The sequence below is a fragment of the Lactuca serriola genome, chromosome 8, assembly GCF_051521515.1.
Source record: "Lactuca serriola cultivar US96UC23 chromosome 8, Lser_US96UC23_V15, whole genome shotgun sequence".
Lineage (NCBI taxonomy): Eukaryota > Viridiplantae > Streptophyta > Magnoliopsida > Asterales > Asteraceae > Lactuca > Lactuca serriola.
Window position 1 is genome coordinate 118,675,780 of NC_136415.1, and position 12,347 is coordinate 118,688,126.

Below are 12,347 nucleotides of genomic sequence, written 5' to 3' on the forward strand. Positions count from 1 at the left end.
CCTTGAATAAACGAAATGATGCGAAGGTTCGTACTAGATTTTTCATCGTAGATAACTATAGTTTCGTTGTTAAGGAAGTTACGACGAACTGCTTTCTCAAAGCACATGATGTCGGCGCGAATATGAATTACCCAATCCATGCCGATTATGAAGTCAACACTTTTAATTGAGACCGGCATGAGGTCTATTTGGAAAGAATGACCATCTAGAGTTAGAGTACAACCTATGTATATGTTGTTAGTAATTTTCGTTTTCCCGTTTTCCATTTCTACAGTGAATGATTCCTCTAGTGCACGTGGTTTTTGTTTAAGTAAGTGAACAAACTTCTGGCTTATGAAGCTTCTCTCTGCTCCGTTATCAAATAGTGTACATGCATATGAATTATCGAGGAGAAACGTACCAGTAACTATCGTAGGATCAGCTACGGCCTCCTCATGGCCTATCGCCAGAATTCTTCCCACTCCGCCAGCATTTCCTGCCTTCGGGCAGTCTCTCTTGAAATGACCAACCTCGCCACAACTGTAGCAAGCCTGGCCTACAGCAATGTCGAGGACTTGGTTAATTGGCCTCGTCGGAGCCTTGCAGAATCGGGCAGTGTGCCCTTTCCTGTTGCAGTTAGCGTACTGCATTTCCTGGCATGCACCATTATGATGGAAAGTGCATTTTTTGCACTTAGGCAAATTCCCGGTATACGACTTCCTTGGCATTGTAGAAACAGGTACAATCGCGGCATGAACAGCCACAACTTGCTGCTTCATGGCTGAGTTCTGCGCCGGTTTGCCTTTCTTGTTATCCCAGAACTACCGCTTGTTGTCAGCGGCTTTGGAGGGTTCTGGGATAGCCAGGGTTGTTGTCGTTGTCGAGGTAGAGACTCCATGATCAATGAGTCGTTGTTCCAATCGCTTGGCACTATCGAAAGTAGTGGGGTTTGAAGCTAAGACATTCCCCTGAAATGGAGGCACTAGCCCCCAAATGTACCTCTCAATCTTCTTCCACTCAGTGGGAACCATATTGGGACATAACGCCACCAGATCGCTGAACCTGGAAGTGTAAGCCACTATGTTGGAGCCTTACATGGTCAGACTCTAGAGTTCCTGTTCAATTTTCTGAACCTCGCCCCTCGGGCAGTATTCTTTAATCATCAGCCCTTTAAGAGCTTCCCAGCCCATATCATTTGCCACTATTAAAGTTAGTGACTTGACATGGCCATTCCACCACGTCATGGTTCTATCACTGAAGGTGCATGCAGCAAATTTTACTTTGCTTCCTTTAGTACAGGAATAGATCTCGAAGATCGATTCCGTCTTTTCGAACCATTGCGACAGCGCAATGACTCCACCGATTCCATTGAAGGTTCGGGGCTTACAGTTGGTGAAGTTTTTATAAGTTCACTCTCGCGAGCGCACACCGACGTCCCCTTGTGTGGAATGAACGACTGCTCCACCTCCATTAGTTCCCTGGTTGTTGTGATATTGTGCCATGGCTGTAGCAACAGCCGCAGCTACCGCAACATTGAGAGCTGCCAAATCAAATTGTGGAGGAGGTGGTGTTTGAGTTGGAATAATCAGAGGATTACGCCTTGCTGTCTTGCTAGGAGGCATCTCTCAACTATACGTTTAAAAGATGAGTACAATGATAAGAATTCAATAGTGAACTTAATGAATGAGTCCCATGAACTAAATCACCATAGTTCAACAACTAGATAAAAGTATGAGTTTCATAGAGTTCTAGAATCACAAGAATGAAAGTATTTGAACAAAGATTTCTACAAAAGATTAGCTGACTGCCAATACCATTGATATTAAGGATGTAATAAGTTTGGGGAAAAGTTGACCTAAGAGTAGGTCTTACATCATATCTGAAGTAGCAAATCTTTGACAGCTTAGAAGTCAAGTTAAAGTACTTGAATAACAAGAATATTTTACAGAAAAGTGCTTCATAGAGCACCGATACGAAAGGCTATTCGTTAAACCAAAAGAAAAGATGAGTCAGACATCTTCTACTGGCGACGGTTATTCCTCGGGTGAACCCTCAGATATGCCAATTGACGTACTACGTCCTGAAGATGTCGCTCATGAGCTCTTTGCCGCACTCGATGTTCTATAACCTTGCCGCGAGATGCAGCTAGCTGTTGCTGCAGAGCCTCATTGGTTCTTCTAGTCCTTTCCATGGCTTCTTCGAGATGGCGAATGCGGACCGTGTTAACGCCAGGGTTAGCGTCAATTTCCATGACTCGATCGATAGCTGCTCTACCTTGCTCAATATTCGGAGCAATCATGCGGACCATAATGGGCAAGATTCGGTCAGTAGAGCCTCCTTCGCTGAGATTGTAAAAGCTTCGGTCTCCATTGAAGGGAAATGGTTGACCCTGCTCATCACTCCAGCGATTCAAGTTTGTCGCCCACAAGGGTGTGGGACCTTGAAATGCAGGTCGGGGGTTGAGATTTGGCTTCTGAACTACTTAATGTAGGTTGTTGACTTCTGGTTCAGAGTCAAAACCATCCAAAAATCCTTCTGCGAGGTGATCATCGAATTGGATTGGATGGTCATCTTCTGGCTCTTCATCTAGCCATCCAGCATTACCCTAATTTGGGAAGTACGGGTCTCCGGGGATGTGGAATCCAGCCATGATATCTACGCGAGAATAGGGGTATAAAAAATAATTAATAGACGTACCAACTAAAATAATTATAAGATGATCCTTATTAGTTACTCCAACATTTGCATAGTGCATACCAGTCATGTAATCAAAACATGATAGACCTTCGAATAAGTGATCCTAATCCTAAGTCCACAACCAAACAAGGAAAAAGAAGTAAAGCAAGGATCACAAATTCTAAGTCTATTCCACCATAGTTACATATAACCGTAGTGTATCCACTCAGCAACTATTGACATACTAATAAAGACTTGTTTAGTTCTCAAAAAAGGAATTTTATTAACACAAAATACTCCTATAGTATTTTAAGTTTATGTTATGTTCTATGTTCTCATTGTAGTAGTGTTGGTAAGTTCTTAGACTTGTTGATACATCACAACCATTCTTGGCATATGCTAATCACTTCTCGGACCAACATAGTTGATCAGACTATGTCATTCCCAGGACTGACCATACATCCCTGGGCTCACTTGTGATGTTCAACAATCGTAATACTTTTGTTACGTTCTAGTATGACAATGAGATATAGTAAGTATGTAGGTATGTAATTATGTATACTTCTTGTTAAGTATTTTAGTACTTAAAAGTATAAACTCTTGGTCAGAGTATTTTAATCTCATTGTATTTATAGTTTGTATATCTTTTATGGCTTGATATACTCGATTCACTATAAACAATGCTCTAATACCAATATGTCACACCCCAAAACCAAGAATGGCAGAAACGTTCTGGGCGGAGGACGTCATGTGCAGTATTGTGACATCCCCAAAATCACGGCCAGAAAAGACCGATTTCAATTATGCTTTTTAAAATAATTTCAGAGTAAATCCTTTTGATTTAAAAGTGTTGCGGAATTTGTTCCCAAAACAAAACATGATAAAATAATATTTATCAAAGCATTTCATCAAGAGATGCATTTTCATTATATAGTCAAAACTCGGGATGTCATGTTCCGATACAGACCATAAAGCCTAAACGATAACATTACAAGTCATTCAACAAATATATACATATACAGACTTGTAAACAAAACAACTTGATGATTCATCCATCTTACGCCCTTGCGCCACTTCCTGTAATACAAATAAAACTGAGTGGGTCAGGCTTGGGAGCCTGGTGAGCATATAGGGTTTTCAACCCACAATAAATTAATTATATTTAATTTCACCAACCAATCACTATCCCGATTACCCATTCCCGTTATCCTCACTTTACGTCCCTAAAACAACATCTATCTCAAGGGACCTAATCTAGGATTTTCATCGGGATGGACATTACTGCTAAGGGGTTTCCTCAACAATAGATATCCTAAAGGCAACCATGAGGGGGATAGAGTACACCAGTGAACACATCATTCACAACACCTACAGGTTATGAACCTACTAGCGTTCCACTGGACTGTCTAGAAAGAGTCCGTGGTCGTTATCCATACTCCGCTGAATAACTAGTTCAACAACAACAACAACAGCATCGAGGCCTCTCATCTGTTTATTACACACCAACTATCTACCCATGTTCTACCTAACATATTAGTAGATAAAAATATATATTTTCATACATAGTTTAAAACCTGTATATCATCTTCATTCAATACATATTCCACATAACAGATGAGGCACACCCACATAACACGTATTTTATAGAAAGTAAATCAGATCTATGAGATAGAAGAGAATGAATATACCTTCACACGTATAACAACAAAATTATACACATAAACAACAATATACTTAATACACTCAAACCATACTTGTATTATTATCGTGTTTATGAAAGGTAGTATACACTCACTTGATCAGAAGACGATCAGACAGCACTACGGCTTGCAGAAGTAGTAATCCTCAGCAGATCTGGAAGATCTTCAAAAAAATCGAACTTCTCGCGGGCAGAGCTTCGGCTCGGGAATCGCACTTTTCGGGATCTCGGGATCTTAAACTTCCTTCTTAACTTGGATATGAGATCCGGGGTGTCGGGATGGCTTCGGGGGTTTACGCGCAGAGCTTCGGCACAAAAACGAGGAGAAATGAGCAAATAAGCCCGGAACCCTCGCATCCTATTTATAGGAGGTTGGAGCCTCGGAGTACGCGGGGCGTACGCCTGTATGCGGGGCGTACTCGTCCGAAATCGTCATGGCGTTCGTCATCTGAAGAACTCGAGTGCGAAGGTCGTCATGCTTCGCTGTACACAGGGCGTACAGCAGTACGCTGGGCGTACTTCGGATAAGCCCGGTGACTCCCCTTCGGATAATGCCGGATTTAATAATTAAATTTAATTATTAATTATTTAATAAACTTCGAAATTTCATATCTTCTTCATACGAACTCCGTTTGTGACGTTCTTTATATCCACGCGTAGGTGAGACTACGATCTACAACTTTCGTTTAGACTCCGTCGGCTAATTTTGACTTTATTTTTATTATTTATTTTTTATAGGCCGGGACAGAAAAACTTCGTTATAAATTCATAACTTCTTCGTTTGACGTCCGTTCTCGCCTAGCTTTTTATCGCTTCGATACCAACAACGAGATCTTCGATTCTCGTTTAGATTGTTTTGGCTAAAAACCGCTCGATCTCAAATCGAGTATTTCAGGCTGCACACCGCTAAGTCGAAACTTCAATAAATCATAACTTCCTCATACGAAGTCAGATTTGGGCGTTCGTTGTATATTCGGAAACCTCGTTTCAACTACTACAACATTATCCAAAGATATCAAGTTTATTTTACACTTAAATTTTGATGCTTATTTTTATTCTTAATTAATCCAACCACATAATTAAGCAATTAAGCACAAAACACATAATACTCAAATAATATACTTCTATTATTTCAAAACGGGTTACAAAGTTTAACCTAGACTATTATATCAACATTAATGACAGGCCCAGAAACACAGGCGTTATAAGTATCATAACAATGCAAAGTAGTAAATAACCAACAACATCATCCATTGCATTAATAGTATAATTTCATACAAGTGTGTTCTTTAATAGTAATAAGACACCAAAAATTAATAATCAAAATAAAAGACGAGTCTTGAAGATGCTTCGTCTTCTCAAAACCTGATCATCGGTACCTGTCTACTGGTGACCTGAGAATACAAGTTATTTTGAAAGCATATATCAACATTTAAGCTGGTGAGTTCGTAAGTATTTAGTGTCAATCTTTGTATAAGTTTGATGAAAATGTTTGTAATTGAACAATGTAAATGTTTGTATATGTTTGAAAACTCCTAGAAAATCCTATATTTCCTACTAGTATAAAAAGTAGTCTTCTACCAAGACTGAACTGCATTGTATGTTTGTTCCTTTGTAAAATTGAATGCTTTTCCCAAGAATGACTATCATTACCAAAATATAGTTTTATATTACCCTTTATGTGAGAAGATCACAATTTGAATATAATGGGAAAATGTATACGTGTACTACAATATTATTCTTATTAATCACTGAACTAATAACTAACTTAAAACCAAAGATTTAATTAAGGCAAAATGTGATATGATTGTTACCATACTAATCTAACTATAACACAGCGATGAAAGACATCAAAAGAAATGACATTTGGCATGTGTAGACTTGCAACTCCCATTGTAGCAAACAACAAAGGTGTAGGATAGTCAATCCAGTATAGATCTATACGCAAACTCATGCTCTCCCTACAGGAGATTCTGGTTACAAAACATGACATAACGAAATGGTCGATGTTTCATGAAGTAGTATCTCACATTATGTTATCTCTGAATCTTGTTATAGTATACTTGTTATAGTAATAGTATTCTATGTATAGTATTCTCTATATAGTATCATTTATATAGTATTCTTTGTCTAGTATTCTCTGTTATAGTATTCTCTGTGATAGTATTCTTTGTTATAGTATTCTCTGTTATATCATTTGTATATGATAGTATTCTCCTAAACTATACCTATTATAATTTACTAGTAAGTTATGTATAGGAATAGATGAATGTATACCTTTGCTTCCCAAGGGTACTGAACTGATTGAATAGAACTTTTATGTCTACATATGTATACATAATACATATCTAATATTTAGACGACCTTTGGACAACTGGTCGGTTCACTAAGTCCACATCCAAACAAGGAAATGGAAATAAAGCGAGCTAGCAGTCCTAAGTCCTTTAAACATTATGTATATAACTATACATATATATACATGATTTTGACAGTATATATAAGTTAAAAAGAGGTTTTATACATTTATAAAACGATTTAAAAGTAGTTTCCTTTGAAACACAGTTTGAAGCGTATGAAATCCTTGTTTGAAACACAGTTATAATCACATGTTATTGATCTTATAACTAGCAAGTTTTCTACTTTTATTCCCCCCCCCCCCCCCATAAAAGGATTTAAAATCATTTAAAAGGTAAGTTAAGGGGTATAAACTCACCTGAAGTGAGTGATGCGAATGTAAGATCGGTAAAGAATGTTAAGTGCCAAGTGACGACTCGAGCACACATGGATCCCATTTAACATATAATGACACATATACGCTTACAATTAGTGTTTATAACAACTAATTATCTAATGGAACAACCTTAGGGGCTAGGAAACACTTCTACTGAAGTGTTAAACCACATAGGGTTGCACATTAGGGGTGTAAGGCCTCTCATTGGAGTTTATGGACCATATGGTTATAACCACATGAGTTTACGGCCAAGGGGTAATTTCCCCATGATTTTATAGCCGTAAACTCATGGTATTAAGTACCAAGTTGTGTTATAAGGTCTTATAAGTCAATATGAAGTCTTCTATGATCAAGTCTAAGCCTTAGGAAGGAATGGTGGCACCATTGCACCACTAACTAGTTTTTACGGCCTAAGGACCATTTCTCCATGAGTTTACGGCCGTAAACTCATGGTATTATGTACCATTTCAAAGTTTCAGGTCCCTAGCTTATGATGGAAGTGTTCTAGACTTGATCCCAAAGCTTTGGAAGGGATTAGGGCTCAAATGCACTCTTAAATAGAGTTTATGGCCCAATGAGGTTCCTTGGCCGTAAACTCCCTTTTGATCTTGTTTTCTTAATGTTTTCTAGGTGTAAACTAGGTTATTTATCTATAGAACAAGCAAAGACAAGAGTTCTTACAATGTAGAAGCTTGTAAGGGTGCTTAAGGCTCAAGAACACTAGTGTGTGTTCTTGGTGTTCTTGGTGAAATGAAGAACATTTGAAGATCTATCAAAAGAAGAGATTTCATGGATGAAATCAAGTATAAACACTAGATATTGAAGTACATCAACTAATCAAGGAAGGAAACATTTCCCAAGTTGAAGATCTAGGGAAGAATTTGGATGATACTTGAGAGAAAATGAGTTCTAGGCTTGAAAATGGTAAAAATGACATAAAATGACTAAGTGTCATATTTATACCTTAGAGTTTACGGCCGTAAACTCCAAGTTATGGCTGTAAACTCCAAACTCTTGGAGTTTTGAGACTTAAGTGTTGTGCAATTAACTCTATTGTATACTTCCTATAATTACCTCTGATGTATTTAAGATCAAAACACCCAAACTAACTCCAAAACTACTAAAAATTAGCAGCAGTAGGTTTGACTTTGATTGAATGCAGGGTTTGTTATAAGATAGAAATTTCAAGTTGTCACAACATCCCCCCGTTAGAGGGAATTTCGCCTTGAAATTAGAGTTTAAGCAAATAAGTAGTTACAAATAACTAAGTAAAAAGATGATAATATTTCAATTTAATTTGATCCTCGTGCTCCCAAGTGAATTCAGGTCCTCGCTTGGCGTTCCAGCGAACCTTCACTATCGGGATATGACTTTGTTTTGTTTGCTTGACCTCTCGGTCCATGATCTCTACAGGTTCTTCCACAAATTTGAGGCTCTCGTTGATCTTGATCTTGTCGAGTGGGATTACTAGAGTCTCGTCGGACAGACGCTCTTTCAAGTTTGAGACATGGAAAGTAGAATGTATGTTACCGAGTTCACGCGGTAGATTGAGTTTGTATGATACAGGGTCGATTCTTGCAAGAATCTCGAAAGGCTCTACATATCTTCTCTGTCGTTTGCCGTATGATTTCCGGACCTGTGAGAGTGTTGTCAGGAACTCGTCCTTTAGCTAACTGGGTGTCACCCACCTTAGCCCACCACAGAGGGGATCTGCACTTCCGGCCATAGAGGGATTCGAATGGAGCAGCCTTTATGCTTGTGTGGTAACTGTTGTTTTAGGAAAATTCGACAAGGGGTAAATGAGTATTCCATGCCTTCCCAAAGTCGATCACACAGGCTCTCAACATATCTTCTAAGGTTTGGATAGTTCTATCACTTTGTCCATCGGTCTGTGGATGGTAGGCTGTACTCATGTCCAGCCTCGTTGCAAGGGAACTTTGTAGTGACTGCCAGAACCTCGAAGTGAATCTACTATCTCTATCGGAGATAATTTATATGGGAACACCATGCAGTCGTACAATCTCCCTAACGTGTGTTCAAGTTAGTTTCTCCATCTTGTCAGTCTCTTTAATTGGTAGGAAATGCAAGGATTTGGTCAATCTGTCGATGATGACCCAAATAGTATCAAGTCCACCCAATGTCTTAGGAAACTTGGTTCTGAAGTCCATAGTAATCCGCTCCCATTTACATTCTGGTATCTCCGGTTACTGAAGTAAACCTGATGGTTTCTGGTATTCGACCTTAACCTTTGCGCAAGTAAGATATTTACTCACGAAGGTAGCAATATGTGCTTTCATGTTAGGCCACCAGTATAACTTTTTAAGATCCAGATACATCTTATCCAAACCTGGATGCACGGAATAATGAGTGTTGTGTGCCTCGGTCCTGACCACGTATCTGAAGCCATCGTGTTTCGGTTTCCAGATTCGATCCATAAGATATAAGGCTCTGCCACCTTTGACTTCCAAGTTCTTATCCATCCCTCTCAGGGATTCACCCGCCACATTTCCAGGTTTCAAAGCGTCGAGCTGAGCGTCCTTAATTTGTGTGGACAAGTGTAAATGGATAGTCATAGTCAATGATTTGACTCTACGACCAAAGTATTCTTTCCGACTTAGGGCGTCAGCCACTACGTTGGCCTTGTCAAGATGATAATGAATTTCGCATTCATAGTCATTGAGTAGCTCAACCCACCGTCGTTGTCTCATGTTGAGCCTCGGGAGAACCTCAGATCTGCCAATTGACGTACTACATCCTGAATATGTTGCTCGTGAGCTCTTTGTCGCACTCGAAGTTCTATAACCTCAGCGTGGGATGCAACTAGTTGTTGCTGCAGAGCCTCATTGGTTCTTCTAGTCCTTTCCATGGCTTCTTCGAGTTGGCGAATGCGGACCATGTTAACGCTAGAGTTAGCGTCCATTTCCATGACTCGATCGATAGCTGCTCTACCTTGCTCAATATTTCGAGCAATCCTGCGGACCATAATAGGCAGGACTCGGTCAGTAGATTCTCCTTCACTGAGATTGTAAAAGCTTTGGTCTCCATTGAAGGGAAATGGTTGACCCTGCTCATCACTCCAACGATTCAAGTTTGTCGCCCACAAGGGTGTGGGACCTTGAAATGCAGGTCGGGGGTTGAGATTTGGGTTCTGAACTACTTGTGGTAGGTTGTTGACTTCTGGTTCGGAGTCAGAACTATCCGAAAAGCCTTCTACGAAGTGATCATCCAAAGGGATTCGATTGTCATCTTTTGGCTCTTCATCTATGTAACGCCCGTAGATTAGGGCTAGTCAATTTACAAACAATAAACATCATAAATGACTTTTTTATGGAAGATTATTTATAAGGATTAATCTTAACCAAGTTGTAGTATATGTCACAAGGTTTCAGTGCATATAAAGAACGCCAAAATCCGAGTTATAACGAAGAAGGTATGACCTGTCGAAGTTTCGCGACAGAACCGGCACGACCTAGCGTGACCCAGCGCGACGTAAATAGTGAATGTAAGTTAGATAGATATCTATCCTTAGTGATCTAAATGAGAGTCGAAGATTTCTTCGATAGTAGTCCAACGATAAAAAGACAGACGAAAACGGAGTTCAGATGAAGGAGTTATGAGTTTATTAGGGAGTTTTCCTGTCCCGGCCTACTAAAGATAATATATAAGTAATATACTTATAATATATTAAAAATAAAGTCAAAATTCGCCAATGGAGTCTAAACGAGAGTTGTAGAGCATAATCTCACCTTCGCGTCGATATAAAGAACGTCAAAAACGAAGTTTGTATGCGAAAGTTATGAATTTCTGAAGTTCGGGGCGCGAAACCCCAAAACTGTCAGAGACCACGACGTGGCAAGCAGTGCCACGATGTGGCAAGTCTCCTGACACCTCCGGGAGGCCCCCAGATGCAACTTGGGATGACGCGTGCAGTGACGACCAAGCCCACGACGTGGAAAAAGTTTGCCACGACGTGGCAAGGGCCAAATTTGCCCTATAAATAGATTTGAAGGGCCAGACATTTAGGGTTGCTATTTTCTCTCTTCTCTCTCCCGTTTTACCTTGATTTGCGTGCCAGAAGTACCCTGAAGCCCCGGTATCATTCCCGAGTCCCGAAGCAAGATCCGAAGCCCCGAGAATCCCGAAGAGCGTGATTCCCGAGCCGAAGCGCTGCCCGTGAGAAGTTCGATTTTTGTGAAGATCTTCCAGATCTGCGGAGAGATACTTCTTCTTCAAGCCGTAGTGCTGTCCGATCATCTTCTGATCAAGTGAGTGTATAGTCACTTTCATCTTACACATAGATATGAAGTATTTTATAAAATACGTGCTATGTGTATATATATTGTTGTTTATATGTGTGAGTGTATAGTCACTTTCATCTTACACATAGATATGAAGTATTTTATAAAATATGTGCTATGTGTATATATATTGTTGTTTATATGTGTGAGTGTGTAGTTACTTTCTTTTAACACATAAATATTAAGTATTTTCTATAAAATACGTGCTATGTGTATAATATAAAGTTGTTTATACGTGTAGGTGTATAGTCCCTTTCATAAACACGGGTATAATACAAGTATTGTTTGAATGTATTAAGTATATGTTTGGGAGAGTGTGTGGTTACTTTCTTCTAACACATAAATATGAAGTATTTGTTATAAAATACGTGCTATGTGTTTATATATTGTTGTTTATTTGAGATGAGTATGGAATGAATGTTTTATATAGTTTTTAAATGATTTAAACTGTATATGTATTTTATATCTACAAATATGTTAGGTAGAACATGGGTAGATGAGATAGTTGGTATGTGATAAAATGATGAGGTATGAAAGATGATTAAGAATGATATTGGTAGATGCACCAATTAAGGAATGTCATAAAACTAGCAGATGCGCTTGAGAATAATATCGGTAGATGCACCAACTAGTAAATGTCGTGATCTTGGCAGACGCGCCAAATAGAGATTGTCGTAACAATAGTAGATGCGCTTATAGGGTAATCTTGGCAGATGCGCTTATAGGATAATCTTGGCAGATGCGCTTATAAGATAATGTCGGCAGATGCGCCTAAAAGAGAATTTCATAAACCTGGCAGTCGCGCCTCATAGTGTATGACGTAATCCTGGCAGAGGCGCTTAAAGGATAATGTTGGCAGATACGCCTTATGTAGAAATGGAAGTTTGTGATAATTCCTTAGGTTAATCCTTAGGAATGAATGAAGGAAGGATAGTTGATTAATAGGGTAAAACCTTAAGAAATA